Raw genomic sequence first — 6000 nt, forward strand, 5'->3', positions numbered from 1 at the left:
CTTTCCAATAAAAACATTCCCATTTGGTTTGAACCAGCTGCCCACTTCTGCAAAACGTGTGGCCCTCTGCCACTGTAATTAATCCTCGATCGATCTTGATCAACCTCAGGTGAACCGACCAATGTTGATCAAGCTTTGGCATATATCCAAGTGGCATTCTAATGACGCCACTGGTTACCTCTTTTTAGTCAGAGTTACCTACCTACTTTCATTGCAGCCAACTCGTTATTCCTGAAGACTCTTTTCCTGTTCGCACTCATAATGTCTAGAGGTCCATAGTGAACTGCTTGCAAACCCTCAACTGTCCACCCCAACTAGCATGCTCCTGGGCCTTCTCTCTTTTCTTACAGCTGTCTCCCACTGACTTCTGGTATTTCACCATTTTCCTTTTGAACCTCCATCATCTTTTCCTTCTGGGACACAGTTAAGTCCACTGTAATGAGATTGTAGACTCTGAAACCAAGATGGTTTCAACAAAGATTAGGTCAGATGTGATGAAAAATTTATCAACCTCAGCTGGACGACTCCCATCAGAGCAGTTCTACAGTATTTTCTTGGGTTATTTCTACAATCACTCATCCTTTTACTAGTTGCACTAGCAATGGCTTCGAGGACTTAGTCATGCCTGTTCTGGATATGGATCAAGATTCTTATCTTAGAGCCCTAGGGTATAATAGTGTTTTATCATTACCCCCAAGTAAATAGGTTGGCTGTGTTGAGGAGGATATCGCAACATATGACTCAATAACTTGATCTTCTTCGGGTTCCATTTCCAGATGACCTGCCGGCTGACATTGTGCGCTATCATTTGTACCCACTTCACTCTGGTACTCATATTACCACAACAATACCTATTCACTTTTCCTCCACTAAAATTCTCATATGCCTCTGTACTAGCTTCCATTTATCCTTACTGCCATGTTGTATTGTGTCGTTCTAGAGCTCCTGAGTCTGGCCCACCCTAAACCACATTCCCCAAAAGGGCCTTGTGCTCCAGCCATGCCAACTGCTTACTTATAGTTCACTTTGCATTGAAAGCTCTCCAGAAAAGAGACATATGTTACGCCTCCATCGATCTAACAAAGGCGTTTGACATTGTCAATTGTACTGTGCTGTGGAAACTGCTTCAGAAGTTTGGCTGTCCACCAACGTTTCTCCCGATCGTCCAGAAGTTTCATGATGGTATTGCAAGCGAGAGTGTCTCTCGGCGGTTACGCCTCGGAGCCCTTTGATGTCCAGGTGGGGGGATAAAACAAGGATGCATCCTTGTCGCCCCAGTTCCGTTTAACATTTACCTGGTGGCTGTAACCCTCTTTTCCAGGAGCCAGTTCACCGAAGAAGACAGAATTCGTATCAGGTACTGTTATGATGGTAGCATCTTTAATATAAACATACATACATAGATACAAGCATACATACATACATGCATAAATTCACACATGGTGCGTTTTTAGTGGAATTTCAGCCATGATCTCTCAGATTACTAGTCAGTCCTGCTGTAGATCTTCATGGTTTGAGGCATAGATGACAGAGCAAAGTACTAATTTCCACTGGATTGATCGTATCATCCTGTGAAATAAAACCCCTGTGAACCGCCATATGTTTCTTCAAACACAAAACTGACTTATAATCTCATTTACATACTACACTCATCGAATCACCCGGTCTAGATGGAAGGACGTTGCATAAGTTGATCTTTCAAGGCATTTCATACCTACATACATACATACATACATACATACATACATACATATACGTACGTACATACATACGTAATCATTGGGACACTGGGATATGTAACACACTGCATAAATACAAATCTTGAAAAATTAGACTTCTCAAAACCAGAAAGGAGAAAGCTAATTCGAAGACTACAGATACAATCCATCACTGGAACTGTAAGTATCTGTAAAACTTCCCAGAAGTTTATCATTCAATTATATATGAGCATGTCTAGATATGCAAGTATATGCATGAGAATACACACATAAAACAAAACAACCTACAAATCTGCACAAATACAGAAATATATACAAAAATGTCCTCCTGTTGATGTTCAAATTCCAATGAAGGAATCTTGGATCTAGGTTAGAAATCGCTCTTTCTCTATTAGCAAGAAATCTTGAAATAAAACTGGACAATGACATACATACATACACACATACATACATATATTCGAGGCTTGCGTCTGTGATCACACAAACACACGCACACACACACACACGTACATACATACATATATACATACATGCATACGTACTTGCATACATACATACATACATACATACATACATACATACATACATACACACATACGTACGTAAAAAAGTCTAGCACGGATTCTCGACACTTGTTTCTCCGAAACTCGTGGCCGTCCTGGACTTTTTCCTTTACACAGACACCCACTCTCTTGCAACTGTTAAAACCACCGTCGAATGTTCTTAGAAGAGGGCAGGTTAATGTCGAATCGCCATCGAAAAACACGCTGCACCGTGACAATCGAATTTGTTTTCGCGAACTCGAGAACGCAGAACGCCTTTTGCTGAGGACTCGCCATTCTGAATGTAAACAAACAACTGAAAGTTGCCGGAAGAACGACGCGACTACAGCGCCCCTGTGGCAGCCATTCAAAACTTAGAGAACTCCACCGCTATTCACTAACCTCAATGACCTTAAACATCGAATAACAACAGCGATCAACTCAGTGGATCGTGATATGCTGATACGCGTCTGGGAGGAATTCTCTGATCGCATTGATGTTACCCGTGCTGCAGGTGGTGGCCACATTGAAAACTTGTAAGACAGGAAATAAAAGTTGATTGTAAGTAAATACTTGTGACTTAGCTGGAGTTTTCTATTACTTTTCCTTATTAAAATATTGCGTAATGAAGTCGATTCATTATTTTTGAATAACCCTCCGCGTTCGGTAAAAATGCGTTTATTATGGTAGTTTGACTTTTAGAGTCCCTCCTAGCATGAGGCATTTATGTATAGTAATGCCCTTAATATAAATAAATATATTTATAGGGAATAATTGATGGATTTTTCCCTTATGAGGTTTTTTCACGCTAACTACTTGATAAATTCTTATAAAGATTTTATCCTAATTTTGAATTATGCACACACACACACACACACACACACACACACACACACACACACACATACACACACACACACACACACACACACACACACACAAACACACACACACACACACACACACACACACACATATATAAATCAGTGTTTGTGTGTATATGTATAGGTATATATACTGAAATGAATATATATTTTGAATCTCTCTCTCTCTCCCTTCTTTCTTTATTACTACATTTGGTCTTTGTTTTTTCTCTGAACTATCTATACATCGCCTGGTTAATCACTAACTCTATATAAACGCTTCTTCCAAATGTAAATCTTATATTATTTGAATCGTTGTCTGAAGAATTTATAATAAAGAATTTCTTAGACGTTTCTCCGACATATACAAATTTATAATTTCTATTGAAACATGTATAATGATGAAAAAATTTAAAACCAAAACAATTTAGCCAACATCTTGCTTTTATCTATAATTACTCGGCAAACAATATTTTTAGAATTTTCCATTCTAATGCGGACCCCACATAAATATAACGACTATATACCGGATTAGACCACTGGAATAAGCAGATGTGCTTCAAGAAGGCACATCTTGGATTTTAACCCTACCTACATACATATATATATATATATATATATATATATAAATTTAAGGAATGGAGAAAACGCATGTTATAATTGCATACTTTATTCCTACATATGTTTCAAAGGATTACAACCTATGTGATCCATAGGGATCTGTGATGTTAAAATTGTAACCTTCTCTTCAGGGAATGCATGGGAATTATCTAAGGAACATTACAATGATCTCCTAAAAAGAGAAATAGAAAAAAAACTACCGAATCACAAGTAAAACAACACTTAGGAATGCTAACCTTGAAGCGAAAAAAATCATGGGGGAATATGATTTACAAAAGAGAACTGAACCTTTAAACCCAAAACAACCCTATTTCGTTTTAAAAGACCATAAGATAAACTTTTGGAATAGCCCTAAATTACGTCTAATCTGTCCATCCAAATCAGATATTGGTATTCTTAGTAAAAAATATACTTGACAAATACATACCTACTTTAGTTAACAAATTAAAACTTAGTTTATGGTCCAATTCTTTGCAGGTAGTTGAATGGTTTCGCAATATTAATAACAAACATAATGCCAAATTTATCCAATTTGACATATCTAATTTTTATCCCTCAATTAACCCCATTATTTTAAACAAAGCACTTTGGTTTGCTCACAAGAAGGCGGGTATGCCTAGAGAGGGATTTAAAGTTATTAAAGCAGCTAGAAATTCTATAATTAAGTTCAATAAAAAAAACTATGGATACGTAAGGACACCCCAGAAGGATTTGATGTCCCTATGGGAAGCTCCGATTCAGCACAAATAGCAAATTTAGTATGCACATACATTCTATACGAATTAGAAGACCAATTCCTAAATGTGAAGGGTGGTCTATACAGAGACGATTGTCTATTATACTTAGAGAACACCACAAATCAAAAAATACAAAAAGTTAAAAATAGATTAGCTAGGTTTTTTAGTAGAATGGGCGTTGGTATAGTATTTGAAGATGAAACATCTATAGCTAACTTCTTGGACGTCACTTTAGATCTACATACTAAAACATTTTTCCCGTATCACAAACCCTCCACTAACCTAAAATATATCAGTAAATCCAGCAATCATCCAAATTCTGTAACGAGAAATTTGGTCAAAAATATTTCACTTAGACTAACCAATCTATCTACGAATGAATGCATCTTCAATAAGGAGGCTGAATTTTACAATTTAGCTTTATTAAAAGCAGGTTACAGAGAAAAGGTTAATTATATAGATTCTACTTATGAAACCGATCTGAGTAGTAATAATAATAATAATATTAATAGCAATAGTAATAATGATACAGTTCTTAATTTAAATAATAACAATAACTACGAACAATAATAACAATAATAACAATAAATCATAAATTCCTTAACGATAACAACAAGCTTAACATTTTTTCACGAAATAGGGGAAATAACCGTCAAATAAAACCTTGTCTCAACGATAATAATAAACGAAGACTATTTATAAACAATACTGGAAAACATTCTAAACCAGAACCTAATAAAAATGTCTGGGTAATTCTTCCTTTTAGTAAAAGTGTGAAGTCAAACTTGGTATCCCAGTTCCAAAACGCTATAAATAAGAACTTTCCTAAACACTCTCATTACTCCCAAGTCATAAACACACACAGGGTTAGATTCGGTTTCTCTAACATGAAGAACATTTCACAGATAATATCTGCACACAATATGAGGCTTTTGCATCCACTAGAGAGTTCCAACAGTAATAACATTGAGCCAGACATTATTAACCCATACCAAAATAACAATAATAACAATAATAATAATAATAATATAGGGAACAATAATAATAACACGATACATAATAGTAATAGTCACAACAACAAAATCATTATTTCAGAAGTTAATAGCAAAAGAATTAGTTTTTTAAGTGAAAATGCGAAACTCAGAAACACTATCTACCAATGCCAAGTTAGTACTCCTACAAATACTCACTTTTATGTAGGATCTTCCTCTTCACCATTATCCATTAGAATTTCTAACCATTTTTCATCCTTTAGAGATAGAAGCAAACGTAATACCACGAGCCTTAGCAAACTAATTTGGGATCTTAAAGATAATAACATTAAATTTAAACTAGACTGGCTTATTCTTTCTATTTCTAAGCCATATGAAAAGGGTGGAAAATTTTGCCATCTTTGTGTTACCGAGCTCCTCTTTATTTTATTTTCAAAGAATAATCTGGTAAATACTTTCATAGAAAATTCTTACAGATGTAAACATTGGCAAAAACATACATTTTCAGCATTTAAATAACATTCACT

The 6000-nt window shown here is 35.7% G+C and overlaps 1 protein-coding gene across 3 annotated transcripts in view; it reads right to left on the reverse strand.

Annotated features, from left to right (window-relative positions):
- LOC106883825 (uncharacterized) overlaps positions 1-6000 on the reverse strand; it is a 58968-nt gene that overhangs the window by 29365 nt on the left and 23603 nt on the right. The gene's annotated exons all lie outside the window — the stretch shown is intronic.

This window comes from Octopus bimaculoides, chromosome 6, assembly GCF_046866305.1.
Source record: "Octopus bimaculoides isolate indiv1 chromosome 6, ASM4686630v1, whole genome shotgun sequence".
Classification (NCBI taxonomy): domain Eukaryota; kingdom Metazoa; phylum Mollusca; class Cephalopoda; order Octopoda; family Octopodidae; genus Octopus; species Octopus bimaculoides.